The sequence below is a fragment of the Triticum dicoccoides genome, chromosome 3B, assembly GCF_002162155.2.
Source record: "Triticum dicoccoides isolate Atlit2015 ecotype Zavitan chromosome 3B, WEW_v2.0, whole genome shotgun sequence".
NCBI lineage: Eukaryota > Viridiplantae > Streptophyta > Magnoliopsida > Poales > Poaceae > Triticum > Triticum dicoccoides.
In genome coordinates, this window is record NC_041385.1 from 101,438,714 (window position 1) to 101,463,316 (window position 24,603).

Genomic DNA, 24,603 nt, shown 5'->3' on the forward strand with positions numbered 1-24,603 from the left:
TCTTCTTCTCCCTCCTCCTCCTCTTCTTCTTCTTCTTCTTCTTCCTCTTCCTCTTCTTCCTCTTCTTATTCTTCTTCTCCTTATTGCTTTTCGGCCTTCTCATGGCCTCGAGAAAGCTGTGCCATTACTTTTAGGCACATGAGATCACAGTCGTCACTCGTTTTCCGCTGAAGAGGATACTGCAGAATCAGAAGCAATAGGCAGGATTGTCGAGTGGGCACTAGAACTATCAAGCTTTGGCCTTAAGTTTGAGAGCACTTCAACTATCCAAAGCAGAGCGTTGGCAGAGTTCATAGCAGAATGGACGCCAACACCAGATGAAGAAATTCCGGAGACAAGCATCCCCGTCAAGGAAGCAAGCAAGGAGTGGCTGATGTACTTTGATGGTGCCTTTTCGCTGCAAGGTGCCGGTGCGAGCGTGCTACTTGTCGCACCCACCGGAGAACACCTCAAGTACGTAGTCCAGATGCACTTTCCCAAGGAGCAAGCAACGAACAATACCGCAGAGTATGAAGGTTTGCTTGCCGGTCTCAGGATCGAAGCAGACCTTGGGATCAAGAAGCTCATTGTCAGGGGTGACTCACAGCTTGTCGTCCACCAAGTTAACAAGAATTATCAGAGTCCGTTGATGGAAGCTTACGTTGATGAAGTGAGAAAGCTAGAAGAGAACTTTGACGGCCTACAGATGGAACACGTTCCAAGAGCTCAGAACGACATTGCCGATGGCCTATCAAAGTGCGCCGCACTTAAATTACCTGTGGAACCAGGGATCTTTGTGCTCAAGCTGACTCAACCATCTGTAACACCGTCAACTGGACAGAGCAAGAAGAGGAAGTTGATTTTTGGCGACTATTTTCCGGCAGAGCTCCCCGAAGCCGCCGCCAAGAAGGTCCCCAAGATCGAAGCCAAGTGTGCTGAGGAGCAGTCTTCTCCGGCGAGCCTTAGGGTTTGTTCCGTTGAAGCAGACGCTTCCGACAAGTTTTGCTCCGGCAAGCTTTCCGAGGAACGTCAAGCTCCGGCTGAGCCGCAGGTTCTCGCCGTAGAAGCGGATGTTCCTGCAGCAGCAGATGTGCCTTTAGTCCTTGTTGTCGAGCCGCAAGCTCCAACATGGGCACAGCGGATTGTCCGTTTCCTTCAGACAGGAGAACTTCCCGAAGAGCAAGAAGAAGCGGAAAGCGTAGCCCGGCAGTCAAGTATGTACCAGTTTGTCGACAACACACTGTACAGAAGAAGACTCAACGGCGTGAAATTGAAGTGTATTCACCGGGAAGACGGACAAAAGCTGTTGGCAGAGATACATGGAGGCATATGTGGTCACCACATTGGCGCAAGAGCACTTGCCGGCAAAGCATTCCGGCAAGGTTTCTTTTGGCCGACAGCCCTCTAGGATGCAACTGCACAAGTAACCAAGTGTGAAGCGTGCCAGTTCCATTCCAAGCAGATACACCAGCCAGCTCAAGCTCTCTAGATGATCCCTTTATCCTGGCCATTTTTGGTCTGGGGGCTCGACATCCTCGGCCCTTTTCCCCGAGCTGTCGGGGGCTTTGAGTACTTGTACGTTGCAATCGACAAGTTCACAAAGTGGCCGGAAGTGGAACCAGTAAGGAAGGTGACAGCACAGTCAGCAGTCAAGTTCTTCAGGTCGATTGTTTGCCGCTTTGGGATCCCTAACAGGATCATCACCGACAACGGCACACAATTCACAAGTCGCACCTTCAAGCAGTACGTCCAAGGTCTTGGCGCCAAGGTCTGCTTCGCTTCTGTTGCTCATCCGAGAAGCCACGGTTAAGCGGAGAGGGCAAATGCTGAAGTGCTGCGCGGGCTCAAGACCAGGACTTTCGACAGGCTGCGCAAGTGCGGAAAGAACTGCATTGAGGAGCTACCAGTGGTTCTTTGGTCGGTCAGGACGACACCAAATCGAGCCACCGGCCAGACGCCTTTTGCTCTAGTCTATGGAGCAGAGGCAGTTCTCCCCACGGAACTCGTATACGGGTCGCCTCGAGTGCTCGCTTATGATGAGCTTGAGCAAGAGCAGTTGCGACAAGACGACGCGCCGCTCCTTGAGGAAGACCGTCTTTAGGCTGCTGTACGAGCTGCTCGATACCAGCAAGCTTTGCGTCGCTACCATAGCCGCAAAGTTAATGCCAGAAGTCTCGAGGAAGGCGACCTTGTTCTTCGGCGCGTTCAGTCCACCAAGAATTCCAACAAGTTGACACCGAAGTGGGAAGGCCCTTACCGGGTGAAACGAGTCACTAGGCCTGGCGCTGTCCGCCTTGAGACCGAAGATGGCATTCCGGTGAGCAACTCCTGGAACATTGAGCATCTTCGTAAGTTTTACCCGTAAGGCGCGGTTGCCGGAACCTTTTCCGGCAACCACCTTTTGTACAAGTCTTGCCGATGTTGCATGTAGTCCTTTATACAAAGCCGGGCGCAGATCCCGTGCATAAGTAAAGCTCATGTGCTCCGCACATCTTGTCAATTTAATGCTTTCTACTTTTCTTTGAATGCATGTATCTGACACCTTGTGCAGCGCCTACCACCGGTAAGCAATGACGAGCTGTAAGGCTCCGTTTCATTATTTTCTCTTCTTTCTCTTTCTCAAAGGAAGGAAGGTTCCCTCGCCCACAAGTTTGCCGGGGGGGAGGAGAAGATAATGGTGTGGACCAAGCATCGTTCAAGGAAGTTTCACCTTACCGGAAAGCAAACGACAGAAAAGCTAAGTTGCCAAAGTTTGAGCAATCAGTTAAGAATTTTTAAGTTATCATCCTCGAACGACCTTGCTTTGTATGGAAAACCTGTGCGCAGAGGAACCAACTCAAAGCTAGTCGCGCCCTTACTTTGTTTCGAGTCCGCTCAACAACTTAAGTGAGCTGCGGCTAGTTGCGACAAGGTTTCTTGTCAGCAGCGGCACCGCCAGCAGGCTGCTGATGTTCCGCACTCAGCGCTCGCGGCAAGGGTGCCTACGCCGACAAGTTCCCTAAAAGCGTAGGGTAAAAACATACAAAGGAAGGAATCAAGTAAAGGAAATAACATAGCAATTAAAATAGAGTCATATTACAAGATAGCTTGTCGCAGCTCTAACAGATTGTCTCATAACATGACCAGCAGCGACAAGAAAAAGAGAAAATGGGCGGCCTAATCTACACGGTCGCCTTCAACCCTCTTGATTCTGCTCACCTTGTCCACAATGGGTGCGACAAGGGCCTTGAGCGCTTCCAGATTGGCATCCGGCGGCAAGGACCTGAGGACGTTGGTGAGGTTGAGGCCTGGGTTGCGGAAGGCCACCTTCACCAGCACCTTTTGGAGAGCCCCTGCACAGATCTTGCGCGACTCGTCGGCCAGCTGCTTTGGCATCTTCTCCCGGAGTCGCTGGAGGGCCGTCGCCACGCCTTCGAAGAACAAGCTGAGCTTGGCGCTAGGTTGGAGGTGCTCATCGGAGGAGTACCAGAAATCCTCCATCCCCAGCTGCGCCAGCTCCTTGTCGATGGCCGCGGCAGCATCCACAAGACCCTCAGTCCAATGCTCCACGGTCTCCCTAAAAGTGTCCTGGGCGGCAGCAGCATTCGCCAGCAGCGCCTCGTCGGCCTTGATCTTCTCCGACAAGGCCGCTTCCCGCTCCCTGGCACCGTCCAGCGTCTGAGTCAAAGTGGCCAGCTTCAACTCGAGATCTGCGTTGGAGTCCTTGGCGGCGCTGAGCTCCTTGCTCCTCTCAGCGCGACGACCTTGCAGCTCGCCATGAGCAGCGGCGTCCTTCTCACGCTCACGCTTGAGCACAGCAAGCTCCTCGCCGCTCGCCTTGAGATCGGCCTCCAGTTGCGCCGCCTTCGTCTCCAGCTCCTTCTTGGCGGCCTCGGTAGCTGCGGCAGCGTCTTTTGCCTCCTTAAGGGCCCCGCCGAGTGTCTGCTCGCGCGCGGCAAGCTCCTCCTCGTGGCTGTCAAGGTTGACCTTGCGCTGCGCCAGCTCACCTTCCTGCGCAGACAGCTTCTCAGCAACAAGCCGATGTCGCTCTTCAATTTCAGCCTTCTCGAGGAGGAAGGCCTTCCGCTCCTCGTCAACTTGTTCCCGCTCCTCCGCCAGAGCCCGGAGAGCTTCCTGCCTGAAAACCCGGAGCTCCTCTGCGCGCTTCTCGATGTCCACTCCCGCCTTCATGACAAGTGCTTCTCGGGACACCAGCTTGGCTTGTCGGGCGCGGTAGAGTGACAGCAGCTTCCGTAGCAGCCGCTCCTCCTCAGGCTCATCGCTACTGCTGCTTGGCACGTCAACCAGCTTCAGCCCAGTGGAGGCAAGTACTTCTCCATCCAGCATCTCTCCTTCGACCAGCGCCCTGGAGCTTGAAGCCCAGGGGAGCTTGATGAAGATGCCGTCGCCGGCCTTCAGATAGGCACCTGGCTGGGGCTCTTTGGAGCCTGGCGCTACAGCAGCTGCGGAGGGATCGGCGGTCGGCGTAGCGCCTGGCGCTCCTACGGCCTCAAGGCCGTCAGTGCGATCGCCAGATCCCTCGCCGGCTTCTGCGGCAGCAGCCTTGGCGGCCTCTTCGCCGGCAGGATCATCAGCGTCGGCCTCTCCTTCGGTGGTGACGGCGTCGTCAACGCTGCTGCGCGCGTTCTCCTCGCCGGCGACCTCGGTTTCCATCGGCTTCGTGGCAGATGGATCTGGCAAAAGGAAAAAGGGAGAGAAATCAAGCAAACATTCAAAAAGAAAACCAGAAGAAGAAGAACCCAAGGGAAAATTTCAAACAAGAGGATTACCTGTGCTAGGGCCCGTAGTCGTGGTCTCAACCACCGAAGGGTCGCTCGTGTTGTCCCTTGCCGGAGAACTGTTCCTTGCCGGAGAGTTCTCCCTTGTCGGAGAGCGATCCCTTGCCGGAGAATTCTCCCTTGGTGGTGTAGTTGAAGCAGAAGGCATTTCGGTAGCGGCTTCCGGGCACTCCTGGCGAAGCTGCTCTGCTCCTACACAAACCAAAGTCAGATATCAGCAAAGAAAAAGCACCCATGTGCGCCTAACAGCAAGAAGTAAACCATATACTTACGCTGGGGGCTGCGCTGGGGGCTGATCTGGGGAGTAGTTGCCGGGTCCGGCAAGGTGGTCTCGGACGCACCCTCGGCTGGCGTCGTGCGTTCGTCCTCGATGACAATCACCGGGACCTTGGCTCTCTTCGCCGCTCTCTGGGCCAGCATCCTGAAAAGGAATGGGTTCAGAAGGAAGCAAGTCAGATACAAGATAAAACAACAAAAGTGAAGAACTACAAATACAGCAAAGAATCTTACTCTTCCTCTTCCTCGTCGGAGCTGAGCGCGGAGAGATCGAAGTCCGGCTCGCCTCCGGTACGACGAGGCGGAGGAGTAGGTTCCCTTGTCCGTTTGGCAGCCGCAGTAGTGGTAGACCGGGAAGACCCCGCCTCAGTTGCCGCAGCGGCGTGAGGCGCTCCCGCGGCAACACTGCTTGCCGCGGTAGAGCGTGTCGCACGGCACGGCGGCTGTTGACTCGTCTGCCGCTCCGCTACGTCCTGGGCCTTGCGGAGACGCCTTCTTGGTGGAGCTGGGTGCTCTACTTGCGACGAGCTGCCTGAAGGTTCGAGCCCGACAAGCTCTCCCTCGCCGGGCTCGCTCGGCTCCTCTTCAGGCCCGAGAAGTTCTTCCTCGCTGGCAAACTCCTCACGCTCGACAAGGCTTGCCGCCTCTGCTGCCTCTGCCTCCTCCACGGTGAATCCAAACTCGCCTGCGGCAGCTACTACCGCTGCCTCTTCCAGCCTGGTGGCGATGCGCTGCATCTCCGCATCGGTGGTGTCGCGGGTGAGGCTTTTCTATTCATCAGAGCGGACGGCCACTTCCGCCAAGCTGTCAAAGAACTCCTGCACGACAGCGTCTGCCGGCTCTTGCCAAGTTGGGACAATTCCATGCAAGTCGCACAGCGGCATCATTGCACGGATGCGGTCGAGCGAAGAGTTGTTGCACAGTGGAACGACGCCCCTCGGCAACATGAATGGATGTTGAGGATCGCGCTTGAACAGTTCCAGGAGCATCGCGTCCAGCTCCAGGACAGTGAAGTTGAAGTTGAGGCCCGGGCGCAGCCTCATGATATCCGCCGAGTTCTGGAACTCCCAGGCGGGTCTCCTCCTCTCCTGCAAGGGGGGCGATGCGGCGGCGAAGAAAATCTGCATCAACGGCGCCTACGGTGAGCCCGGCAAGCCTGAGGCGAAGGATCCGGGTGACGGCAATCTTCAGCCTATCATCTTTCGGGGCCACGTTGCTCCAATCGTTGTCGCGCGCTATTGGGGTTTGTCGCAGGGCGGTAAACGGCTGTGGGTTCTCCTCAACAATCCAACACCACTCTGCTCTCCATTCCTCCCACTTGCTGCGGAGCTCTCCCTCCAGATAAGTCTCCTTCTTGCCAGCTCTCGAGATCCAGGCGATTCCGCCGGCTAAAGGCTCTCCTCTCTCGACTCGAGGCATAAAGAAGTGGCGGAAAAGAGCTACGTTTGGGTGGACTCCGACAAAGTTTTCGCAGAGATGTGCGAAAACTGCCATGGTCAGAACGGCATTGGGGGTGAAGTCTAGGAGGCGGAACCCGTAGGTGTTCATGATGTCATAGAAGAATTCAGAGAAGGGCGGGCAGAGCCCGCAGTAGAAGAACAACACGAAGAAGGGGTACCCGGTCGGAGCCAGTTCCGAAGCGGCGGCGGGGAGTACCTTCATGCGCGGATGCGCTCGAGTCTCCATCGACCAGAAGAGGTAGTAGTACTCCCTCAGCTCCTTCGCGTCGAGCTGAGGGGGGAAGATGGCCCGCTGCTTCCACAACGCCACGAGCCGCTGCGCCTCCACCGATTTCACGCCCTTCCCCTTGTCGGCTTTCAGAGCCATGGCGGAGGCGGTGGGAGAGATCGACGGCGTTGGTGGTGCTGGTGGCAATGGGGGGCGGAGCGCTGCTCTCGAGAAGAAGAGGGGAGCGGCGGAGACTTGTGAAATTGGAGTAACAACCGGCGAGATGGACGAACTGTCCCTGTTTCCCCTGCTTATAAAGGGGGAGGGGCGGACGTTTCGTCCTTCCGAATAAAGAAACCACCCATGATCTCTCCCACGACGCCGCATTCGACGCGTGCCGTTGGGGGAGGGCGCGGTGAATACGGAGAAAGATACGGCGTAACCCAGGCCGCGCATGCCCGTGCTTTGTTTTGGGCCTGGCCCAACAGCGCTCGGCACCGTGTGTGGCCCAGGCCCGGGGGCTCCTGTCGGTGTACTAGAGTATGGGTACCCTAGTATCCCGAACTTGTGCACGGGCGGTTGCAGCCACCCGCGGCAAGGCTTGCCGGGTGACCGCCAAGGTCCTCCGCGGTTCCTGTGGAGCCATTCAAGAACAAAGTATCCAAGCCAAGGAGACAAGGCCCCGGCAAGAGGAGCTTGCCGGGAAGGCCCACCAAGGCATCTCAAGGAGTTTGCCGCGACGCGCCACGATTCCCGGCAAGGCCCGGGGAGCGACAAGCCTCCGGACACGACAAGACAACGACCGCGGCAAGGCACTTGCCGCGACACGCTACCACCCTATACCTACGCTCCAGCGCATCCACCAACATGTCACCCTGGGGCCTTCCCAGGCACGCGTGGCGAGAGGCTGTGCAGCCAGCGGTGTGCAGTGGCAAGCGGGGCTGACAAGATTGCCATCGTGGTGAGCGGTGGCGTCCCTGACGGTCCCTGTTTGCACTGTTTGGGCGACGTAGACGGGCATTTAATGTCTTTGTCCCCTGCCGTCAGGGTTAGGTATGATACACTGTACAGGTTGCTGTACCAACCGCAAGTCCTTTTCCATTTTTACCCTTGTCTACGTTGCCACCTGTCGGTGACCCTTGAGCATATAAAAGGAGGCCCATGCACAATGTAGAGGAGGGTTCGGAAGGTTTGAAGCCAGAGAACACTTGCGCTCGGTCTCGTTAGCAGCTAGAGTGTACTGTAGCACTCAGCGCTCCCGAGCAAGAACACAATACAATCAGACAAGCAGCAGTAGGAGTATTATCTCTCCGGAGAGCTCCGAAGCTGGGTAAACCGCTCGTGTGCTTCGCCTCGATCTACTCTTCGTGCGATCTCCGCCCCCCGCCGAACCGAAAGGGGCTCGGTCCGCCGGTCCCATAGGTGTTCGTGGATCAGTTTCCCCGACAACCGGTTTACGTTGAGATCCCAGCCACCTTAAAGCATCAGCTGCCTCATTTTTGTGCCGATCAATGTGCTCAACTTGATAACCCTTGAAGGGACTAGCAACAATGTCCACCTCTTGTCGGTAAGCCACCATGAGTGGATCCTTCAAATCCCAAGTACCTGAAACTTGCTGGGCTACCAGATCCGGGCCTCCAAAGCATTGTACTCGGCTTAAGTTCATTTCCTCTGCCACTCGAAGACCATGGAGTAAGGCTTCATACTCAGCTGCATTGTTAGTACAAGGGAACATTAAGCAAAGAACATAATGAATTTTATCACCTCGAGGGGAAGTAAGGACAACTCCAGCCCCCGAGCCCTCCAACTGCCTGGACCCATCAAAGCGAATAGTCTAGTATGTACTGTCCAGTTTGTCTTCCGATATCTGCAATTCTGTCCAATCATTGATGAAATTCACAAGGGCCTGGGATTTGATGGATGTTTGAGGCATATACTTCAAACCGTGTGGTCCAAGCTCAATAGCCCACTTAGCAACCCGGCCAGTTGCCTCCCTGTTCTGGATTATATCCCCCAAAGGAGCAGAACTGACCACTGTGATGGGATGACCTTGAAAGTATTGCTTAAGCTTCTGACTTGCCATAAAAACCCCATACACCATCTTCTGCCAATGCGGATGTCTTTGCTTTGACTCAATGAGCACTTCGCTGATATAATAAACCGGCCTTTGAACTGGGTACTCCTTCCCAGCCTCCTTGCGCTCCACCACAATAGCTACACTGACAGCCCGGGCATTAGCAGCCACATATAACAGCAGCGGCTACTTATCAACTGGAGCAGCAAGAACCGGCGGTTCAGCCAACTGCTTCCTCAAGTCCTCAAACGCCGCATCAGCAGCATCACTCCAGACAAAGTTGTCTATTTTCTTCAACATCTGACACAAAGGGATCGCCTTTTCTCCCAACCTGTTGATAAACCGGCTCAAAGCCGCAATACGACCCGCCAAACGCTGGACATCATTGATACATGCTGGTTTAGCCAGGGATGTGATAGCCTTGATCTTGTCCGGATTAGCCTCAATGCCCCGGTTGGACACCAAAAAACCCAAGAGATTGCCAGCCGTTACACCAAAGACACATTTAGCCGGATTGAGCATCATTTTATAAACTCTCAAATTATGAAAGGTTTCTTGCAAATCAGTTATGAGTGTCTCTGCCTTCTTGGACTTGACCATGATATCATCCACATAGGCATGAACATTGCGCCTAATCTGGGTATGAAGATAATTCTGCACATAGGTTTATAAGTTGCCTGGGCACTCTTGAGCCCAAAGGGCATAGAAACATAACAGAAGGCTCCAAAGGGAATGACGAAAGCTGTCTTCTCCTGGTCCTTAACTGCCATCTTGATCTGATGATAACCAGAATACGCATACAAGAAACTCAAATGCTCACAACCCGCTGTAGCATCAATGCTTTGATCAATACGAGGGAGGGCAAAGGGATCAGCTGGGCAAGCTTTGTTCAAATCTGTGTAATCCACACACATACGCCAAGTGCCATTTTTCTTAAGTACCAGCACCTGATTAGCCAACCACTCTGGGTGAAACACTTCCACGATAAACCCTGCTGCCAATAGCCAGGCTACCTCTTCACCAATGGCCTTGCGCTGCTCCTCATTAAAGTGGCGAAGAAACTGTTTGACAGGTTTGAACTTCGGATCAATATTAAGAGTGTGCTTAATGAGTTCCCTCGGTACACCTGGCATGTCAGAAGGCTTCCATGCAAAGATGTCCCGGTTCTCACAGATGAACTCGATGAGTGCGCTTTCCTATTTCGGATCCAAGTTGACACTGATACTGAACTGCTTGGATGAATCGCCAGGAACAAAATCAACCAATTTAGTCTCATCAGCCAATTTAAACTTCAAAGCCGGATCATGCTCTGTAGTGGGCTTCTTTAGGGAAGTCATGTCTACCGGATCAACATTGTCCTTATAAAACTTAAACTGCTCCATTGCACAAACCGATTCAGCATATGCCTCATCATCTTCCTCGCACTCCAATGACATCTTACGGCTTCCATGAACCGTGAGGGTCCCTTTATGACCCGGCATCTTAAGCTACAGATAGACGTAACACGGCCTTGCCATGAATTTAGCATAAACCGGCCGTCCAAACAAGGCATGATATGGGCTTCTGATCTTGACCACTTCAAAGGACACCGTCTCGGATCGTGAATCATGATTATCTCCAAAGACCACCTCCAGAGCTATCTTGCCAACTGGATAAGCCGATTTACCAGGCACCATTCCATGAAAAATGGTGTTTGATGGTCTAAGGTTCTTGTCTGTCAACCCCATACGCCGGAAGGTTTCGTAATACAAGATATTGATACTGTTCCCTTCGTCCATGAGCACCTTGGTGAACTTATAACCTGCAACCTATGGTGCAACCACCAAAGCTAGGTGGCCCGGATTGTCAACCCGGGGCGGATGATCCTCCCTGCTCCAGACAATAGGCTATTCAGACCAGCGCAGATAACAGGGCACTGCCGGTTCAACAGAATTTACTGCCCTTTTATGGAGCTTCTGATCGCGCTTGCACAAGCTGGTAATGAAGACATGGTATTGTCTACCGTTTAATTGCTTCGGGTTGCTCTGATAACCCGACTGCTGCTGATTCCCCTGATTACTCTGTTGATTGTGACCACCTTGGTTGTTCTGATTGCCCTGATTATTCTAAAATCCCAAGTTTGAACCGCCACCACCGTAACCCGGCCCGTGAAATCCTGGACCGGATCCACCGGATGGAGCTTGATCATACCGAAATAGATCAGAGTTTTTGAACTTCCTCATGATGTGACAATCCTTCTAGAGATGTGTGGCCGGCACCTCTTTTGTCCCGTGCTTTGGGCAGGGCTGGTTTAACAAGTGTTCTAGATTCATGCCTCCACCGCGCTGGGGCGGTTTACCTTTACGGTGCTGCATATTGCCCTGCATACTGGTGTTAGCCACAAAATCTGAATTTTCTGCTTTACGCTTACCATTGTTCCTGTGGCTCGCCTGGCTATGCCGTCCTTTTGAACCGGTATTCTTCTTTCCCTTCTCCTGCTTTTCTTCATCAGAATCAGGGTCCTTGGTGTTATCAGAATCAGCATACTTAACTAGAGCCGCCATGAGTGTTCCCATATCATTGCAATGACGCTTGAGCCGTCCCAACTTCATCTTCAGTGACTTAAACCGGCAATTACCTTCCAAGGTCACAATTGCCGTGTCTGTATTGATGCGGCCCGATGAATGCAGAATTTCTGAAACCCGACGCACCCAATGGGTTGTCGATTCATTCTCTCCTTGGACACAAGCCGCCAGATCCACAATGGACATGGGCTGCTTGCACGTATCCTTGAAATTTGCTATAAACTTGGCCTTCAACTCATCCCATGAACTGATCGAGTTAACAGGCAGGCTCTTCAACCAGGTACGAGTTGTTCCTTATAACATCATGGTGAAATATTCTACACATGCCGCTTCATCCACATCTAAGATCTCCATTGCCATCTCATAACTTTCAACCCACGCCTCAGGGGGGCTGATCAGCGGTATAGTTAGGTACTTTACGTGGACCCTTGAAATCCTTGGGCCGCCGCACATTAGCAGAGCTGGGGTGAGGCATGGTACTCCCCAAGAGCTAAAAGCCAAACCACGCTCAACTGAGGCTGCTGGCTGAACCGGAGCGGGTTGATTTTGGTACTGCACAGCCAACTGGGCTGCTAACTCTGCCTCATGCCGTGCTCTGCCATTATTCACCACATCCTGAGCATTCAAACCGCCGTTCACCGGATTAGGTCCCCGAGGGGTATCACGACGGTGCGCACTGCTTGACACGGCCGGTTCATCCATGTGCCTGCTATAACTCTTGCTCGGGCAGGGGCTTGAATGTATTCTTTCTCGGCTATAGAAGTAAGCCTGCTGCTGCACAACAGCGGTTTGAAGAAGATCCCTGGGCCACTGCGTTTCAACCGCCGCTAGTGAATCACCCTCCATCGGAATAGCTGGCAAACGTGATGCTATAGTGATCATGTTATCCAAAGGGCTAGAGAAGTGACCCGGTGCTGTTGTTACATATTGCGGCGGGTTGTCCGTCCGTCGGGGCGGGTCCATCATCCGCGGCAGATCCGGAGCTACCCCCGGCGTATCAGTCTGGTTTACTCCTGCCGGATTACTGGGCCCGGCTCCTGATGTGCTGAAGAGATTCACACCCTCGTAAATCTGCGGCAGGCGAGACCGGTACTTCCTCCTCTTTACGTTGTTCGACGCGTTCTGATCCTACATAAGCCGATAATTCTGCGCCTGGATCTGTTGCGATTGGGCATCTAAAGCAGCCCGCTCTTCATCCATCCTGGTCTCCTTAGCTGCCAAGTCCGCCTTAGCCCGAGTTATCTGATCCTTTAGCTTTGCCACATCCGCATTGTGCTGAACTTGGGTCTCCGGGGTGACTGCCGTGGTCAACAAGGTGGTCAAAGTATCCAACAAACCAGCAAGAACTTGAACCGGCCAATGCGCCGGGCCTCCAGCCGCTGTTGCCGATCCAGAGATCATTGCTGCTGTAGATGAAGATTGCACAGTGGGCTGCGTACCGTCCATGAAGACTGCAACCCGATTTGACGGTTCAAAGGGGCCGAAATACTGTTGCCATCGGAACATCCCCCAAACCGGCCATCCTGCAACTGGTACATCGACTTAGTTTCGCCAGTGGAGGATTCACCATCTGAGTAGATGGTTGTCTCACCGTCGGACACCGGTTCAGATTCCGCACCATGGATGAACCCTAAGAACGCACGCTTCATGGTAGGCAGAACCCGGGCGGGACTTGCACGCTGAGACATTTCGACGAGGTCGGTGGAGATGTCCAGCTCAGGGCCCGGTTCGCCGATCTTGCCGATGAAGACATGAATTCTGCCAAAGGGGACCAGGTACCCGTACTCGATTGGGCCGGCCTCGGGGCCCTAGCGTGCGTCGTCGATGTAGAGCTTGCCGCGATGACTCTTGGTCATTCGGCGAACCACGTACCCTTTGAGTCCTTCAAAGTTGCCCTTTAAGAATTTGAAACCATCATGCGATAGCCCCACGGTGGGCGCCAACTGTCGTGGAATTAACACATCAGATGTCCTAAAATAAGGACTTAGTCGTGGAGCCATCACAACGAGATTAGCTTAAAGGGGTTAAACCGGAACAAGGGACACGAGAGTTTTATACTAGTTCGGCCCCTTACGATGAAGGTAAAAGCCTACGTCTAGTTGTGATGGAATTATTCGGGTCTCGATGATCAGGGAGCGAATACGCTTTGCCTGAGTCTCGACTTGTTGTTTCTTGTCCCTGAACCGCCGCCAGGTCGTCCCCTTATATACACAGGTTGACGCTCGGTCGGTTTATATTGTCCCGAGGCCCGCTCATACAAGTGTCTGGCTCGGTCTCTTCCTGTCCATGTCTTACTATACAAGTTAGACAACTATGGCGGTTTACAACTATGGGCCCTAATCCGCCTTTGGGCTCTGGGCCTCTAAGATTTATTGGTAGAGAGCCATATTCTTTGTCTTCATGTGCTTCAATATGGATGAGCGTGAACCGGCCCCTCCTGGGCGGTTTACACTCAGTAGTTATATCCTCAACAGAGGGGTTCATCATCCTCATTGGTGCCTCTCCGATGATGCGTGAGTAGTTCATTGTAGACCTACGGTTCCGTAGATAGTAGCTAGATGGATTCCTCTCTCTTTTTCGATTTTCAATACAATGGTCTCTTGGCGATCTATTTGATGTAACTCTTTTTGCAGTGTGTTTGTTCGGATCCGATGAACTTTAAGTTTATGATCAGATCTATGTTTTTATCCATGAAAGTTATTTGAGTCTTTTGATCTATTATATGCATGATTACTTAAAGCCTCGTATTTCTTATTCAAATCATTGGTTTAGTTAGGCCGACTAGATCAATTTTTCTTGCCATGGGAAGAGGTGCTTTGTGATTGGTTCGATCTTACGGTGTTAAATCCAAGTGACAGAAAGGGAAATCACACGTATGTATCGTTGCTATTAAGGATAACAAGATGGGGTCTATTCCTACATGGATAGATCTTGTCTACATCATGTCATCGTTCTTATTGAATTACTCCGTTTCTCCATGAACTTAATACATTAGATGCATGCCGGATAGCAATCGATGTGTGGAGTAATAGTGGTAGATGCAGGCAAGAGTCAGTCTACTAATCTTGGACGTGATGCCCATATATTGATCATTACCTGGACATCATCATAATTATTTGAAGTTCTATCAATTTCCCAACAGTAATTTGTTTAACCACCGTATGCTAGTTTTCTCGAGAGAAACCACTAGTGAAATCTACGCCCCCCGGGTCTCTTCTTTATCATATTCGCTTTTATTCGCTTTTATTCGCTTTTATTTTCACATTCATATTTCCAAAAACCCAAAAATACTTTGCTGCACTTTATTTTATTCGCGTTTTATCAAGATCTATTCATCCAATCTATCACAATTTTTATCCCGTCAACGTGACAATTTCTGGCATCGTTACCCGAAAGGGATTGACAACCCCTTTAACACGTCGGGTTGCAAGTATGTGTTCTTTGTGTGTTGGTACCGTTTACGTAGTGTTTCTTGGTTCTCCTACTAGTTCGATAACCTTGGTATCATCATTGACGGAAATACCTATCATTGTTGTGCTGCATCAGCCCTTCCTCTTTGGGGAAATACCGACGTAGTTCAAGGCACATCACCAGCGCTTGATCGCTGTCATTGCTTCATCCTTTCCACACAGCAGCACAATTCACATGTACCATGACAATACAAGAAATATGTCAACTAGTGACCTTCTGTCAATGACCCTGGAAGAATTGGTCATAGATCTATGACCATTTCAGACCAATTGGTCAAAAGCTGTTCGGGGGGCTCCAAACCCTAAACCATTGCGACCATTTTGGTCAGAAAGGTCGTAATTTCCTTAAACGAAATGGTCACAAAGCAAACAGTGCTAGTCCGCTGCCTTATTTCTAGTTTTTAACGACCAATATAGATGGTCATAGCCTTGTAGATTGTAGTGGGGTGTGATGACTAGGCGCCATCTCATCAGTTTTGCCTATGTGTCATGTCCATGTGGCAGTTTTTGCCCTAGGTTGTGAAGCAACCTATATTTCTGTTATTCCAAAAATTCCCACAAAATTCTCATAAATGTTTTGGATCATATCTTCATCAAATATGTCAAAAACATTCCTTGCCTAGTTCAAAAATAATTCAAAAATATTCATTTTCCTATTCTGTTCAGAGAAGCACTTTGTGAAGGAAGTACCACTTCGGCATGTCCAAATGGTATCCATTTTCTATAGTGCTTTCCTATGCCCAAATAAACATCCTCCACCAAATGCCAGCTCAATCCATTCATTATTTTGAGCTCAGCTTCAACATTTGTATTTATGTCCAGTGTGGTACTTTGTAAAGCAAGTACCACCTAGACTCCTTCTTTTGAGGTGAAAATTTGTGAAGACGGCCTTCTTACTAACTGATCATCCTCAGCCAAAACTCACGCCCATTAGCCATGTGCATTTCTCGTATTGCGAATCAAACACTTGGCTGCTTATTCATGTTTGTGCATCGATCGGTCTCCTCGTGCGAATCTTATGTTGTGATTTTCTTCCTAGCACCTACCTGGGGAGTGCCCAACCCACTAGACATGCCTAGGCCGCCTAGAACACATGGCAACGCCATAGTCACGCAGTGACCACGCGGCGGGCATGCGAGCTTACGCGCTCTAGTGTTGGGGCCCTCGGCCACCGTCCAAACCTTGATGTCTCGCCATCAAACCATGTATTTCTGATTAAATAGATACTTATTTACCTAGGAATGATTTTTCGAAAAAATAAAGAGTAAACTATGAGGCGGCTGCAGTTCAAATTTGACCCACTTCCAGCTGACTTGACGGGAATTTGTCTTTTTCACCAGAGGTGGATCAAAAATTTTGACACCCAACCATTTTGTCCATTGTGCATTAAATATGGCCAAGTATTTTATAAAATTGATTAGGTCCAATTTTGCAACAAATATATGGTAGGTCCTTCACAAAAAAAACTCATTTCAGGCACTCGGAAAATGGAAAATTGTTTTTTCGTCCACAGAAAATTAAAACTTCCTTAGGCAACATTGTTTGCCATTCCAATATGCACCCTTTTGCACAATATGAGATCATTTGAACAAACTATGCCATGAATGTGGCCATAAGATTGATCATTTGGCTTGAAAGTCGTGAATCTTCACACTTGATAGCTCATTTCTGAGAACACTTTTTTAAAACAATTACCATATTACAAGTTTATTATTTTTCCTGGAAACTTGGTCACATATAATGACACAATGCGAAGGTTTTCCAATTTTTTGATTTTTTTTTTGAATTTTTATGCCTGTTTCAAAATGCGGTCAAAACGGACGGCTTGACCGTTCCTAGCTAGTGGTTGAATCTTGGAATTTTTTTGGTGTTTCTCTGATTAAATAGATACTTACGTACCTAGAAATGGTTTTTGGAAAAAATAAATAACAAACTATGAGGCAGCTTCAGTTCAAATTTGACCCGCTTCCAGCTGAATCGACGGAAATTTGTCTTTTTCACGAGTGGTGGATAAAAACTTTTGACACCCAACCATTTGATCAATTGTGCGTTAAATATGTCCTATTATTTTAGAAAATTGATTTGGTCCAATTTTGCAACAAATATATTGTAGCTCCTTCAAAAAAAACTCATTTTGGGCACTCGAAAAATGATGAAAAATAGCTAGAAATATCAGAAATGCATACAAATTGGTCCTCATCCATAAAATGCGATCTAACTCGAGTGAAAATTTGTGTGCTGCCTTTCTAGAAAATATTTTTGATAGCTGCTTCACAAAATCCCTCTATTTTGAGTGCTTGAAACTATTTTAAATCATTGATTTTCCGAACCAATCACAACTCTTCCCACGGATCGATGACGTGGCGCACATCCATCTCTCCATTCCACATCCATACATCCATCTATGTACAGAATAAATAAATAAAAAAAGAGATACCCCACTCTCTCGCCGCCGCACCCAAACCCTAACTCCACTCCTCCCTCGTCCTCTCTCTCGCCGCCGCAACCAAACCCTAACTCCACTCCTCTCCCCTCTCTCTCTCGATTCAGATGCACTCCTCGCAGCCGCCACCCCAATTCAGCTGATCCCACCGCCAGCGCCCGCACGCCACCACTCGCTCCTCCTCGCCTTCTAGATCATGCTGCCACCTCCCTCCCCATCCCCTCCTGGATCTCTCCCTCGGTGAGCCACCGGCGAGCCCCTCTACTACCCGCGCACGCACAACCTAGGCTCCTGCTGCTCCCCATCGACCCCGATGCTCCTACTCCAGCCGGCATCTGGCGGAGCATCGCCACTCCGACCCCCTCCCTTCCCCACACGCTCCTCTCGATCCCGTCCCCTCCCTCCCTGTCGTCTTGTCCTTGCGACGCCCACCCTCCACCAGGCCCTCCGCCAGCCCGAGCCCCTCGCTCCCTTCTCCACCAGGCCATCCACCTTCGCTCGACTTGACCATGTCGTCGTGGGGGATGGGGTTGTTGGGCTCATGGCCGAGCTCTACAAGGTGGAGCTCGTGCGCGCCCACGACGATCCTGAGCGCAACGCTGACTTCTGCTTCCTCTAGTACGCGTACGCCAAGGCCGCGGTGGAGCGCGCCGCGCAGGTCAACGGCGTAGGTCGCGGGCATGGCGGAGCCCATCCATCCACCCATCTTCCCCAAAGTTTCCTTTGACAAGTAGCAGCAGCGGAAGGCGATGGCAACGAACGTGCAGATGGGCGGCGGCTCTCTCTCATCAACAACACCTTCTACTCCAACAAGGAGATCTTCCTCCGCGAGCTCATCTCCAACTCATCAGATGTACTCCTCTCTTCCTTCCTTCCTTCCTTCCTCTGTTTCCTTTGCTTCTCTCTCTGCCTTGTTTGTTCATTTGTCGTCAGAGTCAGAGATGATTGATTGGTGGCTCGATTTTCTCAAACGCGAATGCTGCTCTGCTTTGCTTGCAGGCGCTTGACAAGATCAGGCTCGAGAGCCTGAAGGACAAGAGCAAGCTCGACGCCAGCCGGAGCTCTTCATCCGCCTCATCCCCGATAAGCCCAACAAGACGCTCTCCATCATCGACAGCGGCGTTGGCATGACAAAATCAGGTACTATATATGTGAGCCTTCCCTTCCTCCTCTCCACTCTCAAATCTCATGGATGAATTTTTTACGTGTGCCTCCACTGAGTTGCAGTGCTCCTCCACTTTCATATGTCATCTTAACATGTGGTGATACTTATATGGTGCCAAATAATTCCTCTATGATGCCAATTGCACAATAATGTTATGGTGATCTAGTTGTCCATTCAATGTCAGATGACGTGTGACTGCACACACTGAAAATTCACCTTCTCTAAATCTTATATGTTCCATAGCTTGCCTCTGCTATTTACTTTGATGTCATATGCAATTCAATCGAAGTTCAAATTCCCGAATATTTGGCTAGTTGACTGTTGAAAATTTAGCTGCTCCACAAGGTGTTCCACGAACAATTCTTGTAGTCATTCTGCATATTTTATAAGCTGTAGCCATGTGCAGATATTGATATTGCTCCCTCTGTTCCTAAATATAGGATGTTTTGGTAGTTCAATTGACCTCAATTTTGGCAGATTCCCTACACGTGTGTATCTATCAAGTCATCTTACTAGTGGCTGTTCAATTGACCTTGATCATGCAAGAACGTCACTGGATTCTGGAATCTGACCGAGATCCCGCCGGAGCTCTTCAACTCGATGGATCTGGTCATGTTAACTCCGTGTCCTACTTCTCGACGGAAGCTGCATCCTTCCCCAGTAGGCTGCCAATGGCTGCGTGCCTGCGCCCTGCTGCTTCTGCGCCGGTGTCGACCACCGCACCCAGTCACCACGGCCAGTGGCAGCAGTCTCCTCGGCGGATGGCAGTGTGTAGGTGTGCACCCTGGCACTGGGGACTAGAGACGTGCAGCATAGAAGGCCAGCAGCTAGGAGCTGAGCAACTGTACACAGAGCCGGAGGTAAGATTGAGGTGGACCAGATTGCTAATTTCTAACTAGTACAGTACATTTCGTTGTTTGCTAGAGATCTAAGAGCTACCTAGTGCATAGAAGATGAATCCCAGCTTGTACAAATAAATGAATGATAAGAAGGCTATGTAACATAATAACAAGGCTTCAGTTGTCTTCTAATTGCTATCCAGTACAGTATATGAACACATTTACATAGGCTTGAGACTGAGTTGCTGCTTAGGGTTAAGCTGGTTGGAGGCGGGGTTTAGTGCATCCATGCTACTTGATATTAGATGTATTTTTTGTTATGATTATTAGGAATACTATCAACTAATATCAAATAGCACAGCTACTGATCTATGTGGTTCTAGTGAATGGGCAGCTGCAGATGTAGACTACGGTGATGTGCACTGATAGTACTGCAGTAGTAGCAACAGACTAGCCCAACTCTGAAGAAAAGCTTGTAACAAAATTGATGCATATGATTAAACTGATGTGTAATTTGCTGTGCGCAACTAACACGTAAATGCTCTCTCAGGTGTCGGAGCAACAGCGAGCAACGGACCTTTTCTCGCAGAAGGTGAATAGGTCATAGTTCAGCACGTGGGACAAAGTAATGTCGTCTTACAAATTCTTACAGAAGTTTCATACCTACAAGAAACAAACAGAATGAATTGATATTTGTATATGCCATGGAATTTTGAGCAGGTTCTTCAGCTGTCAGACGAGGTGGAGGCACGCTTCCTGTAGTACTTTGCGAGTAATGACTCGAGGTGCAGGTGACATCCATTATTCTCACTTAGATGAATCTGAAATTTTGTGAGAATGCAACCTTTTGGGAATTCTGGACTTCTCTTTCGCTCTAATACAATGATATTAGATGTCTATTGGTTGCTATATATGGGTAAGACGAATTGAATTGAATCCTTCTGTTTTCTTTTTGATGTACGCACACAAATGATTGTCATTCATGAACAACAAGCAACCATACTAGTTCCTACCTGTGTTCCAGATATTGTTGTACGTATTATTCATTGTTGTACATATACACAACCTATTGTTGTACGTATCACTTCGAGAGATATTATGTGGTCTCAGACTATCATTGCATTGCGTGCTGATCCTGCATACCTGTATCTCAAGCATTGCACATTTGTGTTTGTTTAGGTGGACAACTACCCATATAATATGCAAACAACAACAAAGCCAGTGATGCTCTGTTAAGATTAATGTGTACTTGTCAAACTCAAGATTACGCCTGTTAAAAGTTTGAAATGTCTTTTTTTTAAATTGAAAGAGTCCTTCTAGCTTGTGTAGGTGTCTTGCGATCCTGTTCTAATTAATGTGTACAGTGCAAGCTCTTGTTTTTGTCTAAATGCGTGCACATAAGTTCAATTACCTTATGAGAAATACTTGATGCACTTTTTTTCTGTTTCTCAAATACAAAATAGCTTGCTCCTTCTAGTTGTAGCCTTGTTTTGATTGTTCTATTGTTATTTATGCCAAAAGGTTAACATGTTCGAATTTATTTTGTTCCTGACCATTTTGGTTTATAACATGTAGATGGTGGCCTCTATTCATGTTTGTCATGAGCTCCAGGATGAAGAAGTTGGAAGAAGCAATGCATGATGGATCTAGGAGCAGTATAATGCTGATTTGTAAACTTGTTGTAATGCTAATTCAGGTTGTAATGCTGATTGTATGTGTCATCCTTCATTGTACACTTGTGGAGCTTGTTATATAATTGTAAACTTGATGCTGATCACATTGTATGTGTGTTATATGATATAGCACTTTGATGGTTGATAACATTTGAAGTATTTCATGTGTTTTCTGTGTGCCAATTTAAATACCAGGTATTTATTTGCATGAAATAAAAAAATGAAGAATATTGCCCTGATAGCTAGGACCCAGTACTAGAACCTGACAATGGGGACCCACCTGACTAGTGAACCCAATTTAGAAAAAAAGAAAAAAAATGAAATTGTTGAGACAAAAAGGCCATGGCCCCAAAATAAAAAGGCTGCAATGTTGGGCTTGGTCCATTAAGCTGACAAAAAATTCATAGGAAAAAATATATAAATGGGATGAATTAATGGGCTTGGCTCATGTAGAAAACCGAATTGGACCGGGCTGAATCTTGTGCCACCACTACTAGGGAAAAGCTTAGCAGCAGCGCGGGTTTTGGGCCTATCAGTAGCGCGGGCAGGAGCGCTACTGATAAGGCGCTACAGCTAATGCTTAGCAATAGCGCGTCTTGGCCCACGCTACTGCTAAATTGACTTAGTAGCAGCGCTTCATCAGAACATCGCTACTGGTAACTAGTAGTAGCGCTTCTCCTTACCCGCGCTACTACTATTTTTTAGTATTTTATATCTTTCCTTTTTCTTTTCATGTTGTATTCATACACCTGTACACAAGTCTTCATACAACAGGAATTTAGAGATTGTTTTTACATCATAATGAGTTATTACATCATGGGGTGAAAGAACCGTGGACTAGTTTCAAGTGGATGTCCATCCACTTGAAACTAATCCGCGGTTCTTTCACCCAATGATATAATAATATCATCATCATCATCATCATATCATTAACTACTTAGCATCAAAATACATCATTGTCATATAACACCTCCTCAATATCATCGTTTTTATCATTGACATCACATAACACCTCCTCAAGATCATCATTATCAACTCTAACACATTACTACATAATAAGCATATTGTACCTCATAGGACCTATTACATTCGATTAAGACCTACTACATTTTCTAAGGTAAAATAACAAAAAACAAGATAGCCCCTAACTCTCCATTATGGAGAATGGAGATTAGCCTATCTCCAATTCTTGCCTTTCATGGAATGTTACTTCCAAGAACCTCCTTGCGAATGTCCATACATTTCTTCCATTCTCTGATGATCATGTGTTCACAGGTTTTAGAAATCTGATATGCACAGGTGAGCTCCGTAGATTTACCTGGCAGTATGTTCAGAACTGAGAGGCAACCATGCAGAGACATCAGATGAGGCACACAATCCATCGGTAGTTTCTGTTGAAAAACATAATAATAACTTCATAGTTAGCAATGATGTACTAGTTTTGGAAGTATGCAAAACATGCACGGATGTCGTAATAGTAAAAAATCTTACCAGGGTATCTCCAGAGAAGTTATCATTGTTCAACACATGCACTAGTGGCACGTATTCACCATAATTTGGAGGAGTTCGATAATAGTCATTGTAATTCTCAAGAAGAGTACAAAATGTGATCAGATGATTTTTCTCCTTATACGTTAATTGGGTGCCTTCGGTGTAGTGGGTTTTATCTACCATCTTCCACACAATCTTTGAAGAATCAAAATAAGCTGTCAATGGAAATAAGCTATCAACTATTTTGAAATAAACAATATAAATTAGTTAATAACTATGTTTGAGAAACTCACATAGCCGTACAATCGGAAGCGTATCAACAAGGACCCAAATGTCCATATTGTCTTCCTCGCTGTCAGGATCACCAAGATCCATGGTGACAATCATACCCTCATAAAAACCATACATTTTGCAAAGTGCTTCCCAATTTTGGCAACCAAAATGGGTTACGCTCTGAGCATTGCACAGATTTACTTCAAAATCCATATCATGATGGGTCCTTAGGTGTATTTTCTTTGTTTCGAAATTTTCATGGTCTTCAAAACCCATCCTCTCCAAGACATAGCGTCTTGCATGGCATGGGATAAGCTAGTCGAATTGTAAAATATGAAAATTAGACGTTGAAATAGTTGAAGTCATGCTTAATGGAGAAAAAAACACTTGTCGTTGTTGCGTACCGTTTCACAATCGAAGGTCTCCTCGAGCTTAATGCTGAAGCGCCGATCTTCGTCCAGCCGAACGAACCTGTCGCACATACCTCGATCGTCGTGGCACCAGCTACACTCCCCCCGGAGACCGTCGTCATCCGAGTACGACATTTCCTACAATCATAATTCAAAGATTAAACTTGTACATATTCTAGCACAAGTCATGCCAGAATTCACGACAAAATCCGGCATGACCTTTGCTAAAAAAGGACATATCGAGCGCCTGAAATTTGCCGGAACGGAAATTAATCAACACTCCGGCAAAACATAGGCCACTCGGAGATGTAAACTGAACATGAACGGCCACTTGGGCAACCACATATCCTATTTGAGCAACAACACAAGATATACAAGGATATTTGGCTGGTCTCAGCTCGATGTCGGATGGGGTCGGTGACTGGGACGACGGCGGGGATGTCGGAAGGGGTCGGTGACGGGGACGATGGAGGTCACCTGAAACCATATAAGTTATCACTAACAACAAACATGACATGTTCAACTAGTTTTATTAATTCAACTAGTTCTTACTAAATATAAACTTACTATAAATAGAAAAAAAAACTAGTTCTTTCTAAAAATAAAGTAGTTCAACTAGTTATATTAATTATCTTACTAAAAATAGATTAGTTCTGTTAATTCAACTAGTTCAACTAGTTTATTAATTTACTTACTAAACTAGTTCAACAACAACTAAAGTAGTTCAACTACCACTACTACTACTAAAAATCTAGTACAACTAAGTAACATCTAGTACTAGCTAACCCTAAATTAACGTCTACTACTACTAAATCTAGTACTAACTAGTGGCAGGGGCTGGGGGGCGACGGAGAGGTAGCTAGGGGCGGCGAGGTCGAGGGCGGTGGGAGGAGGGCTGCCGGCGGAGGATTGAGGAGGGGCGGCCGCAGGCAGAGGGAGGAGGGCGGCGGCGGAGGAGGGAGGGGCGGCCACAGGAGGAGGGAGGATGTGCGAGGAGGATGGAGGAGGGACGGAAGGAGGGGAGTACCTCGGCGGCAGACGGACGAAGGCGGCGGCGGCGGCGACGCACGACAACGGTTTACGCGGGCGAGAGTGAGAGGGCCGGTCGTGCGCGTGGGGATAAGGTAGGGATAGTTGTAGCGCATTTCCCGAAAAGCGCTACAGCTAACCTGAATAGCAGTAGCGCTCTATAGTAAAGTGCGCTACTGCTATAGCTAGCGGGGGGGCGAGGTCATGGCAACTATAGCAGTAGCGCTGTATGCGGTGCACGCGCTACTGCTATTTCCAAGTCAGCAGCGCGTTTCGGTCACACGCGCTGCTGCTAAGTAGCAGTAGCGTGGTATTTTGAAGAGCGCTGCTGGTAAGATTCTGTGTATAGGCTTTTCCCTAGTAGCACATCGGCTTGCCACGTTGGATGCCTACGTGGCCTAGGGAGGTCGCTAGTGACCAAAACGCCACATTGGACATATTTTGGTCATAAACGTCTACGACCATTCCAGA

At 48.9% G+C, this 24,603-nt stretch overlaps 1 long non-coding RNA gene across 3 annotated transcripts; it reads left to right on the top strand.

The window, feature by feature from the left end:
- Positions 1-17,272: 17,272 nt before the first annotated feature.
- Positions 17,273-21,070, top strand: LOC119275012. Of its 3 annotated transcripts, none has more exons than XR_005135406.1 (6): positions 17,273-18,105; positions 18,252-18,392; positions 18,895-19,277; positions 19,807-19,881; positions 19,977-20,041; positions 20,832-21,070. It is a non-coding gene; the product is annotated as an uncharacterized LOC119275012 (long non-coding RNA). The 3 variants fall into 3 exon arrangements; XR_005135405.1 differs by having other exon boundaries at positions 18,964-19,277; positions 19,977-20,047; XR_005135404.1 differs by having other exon boundaries at positions 18,964-19,277.
- Positions 21,071-24,603: the final 3,533 nt, after the last annotated feature.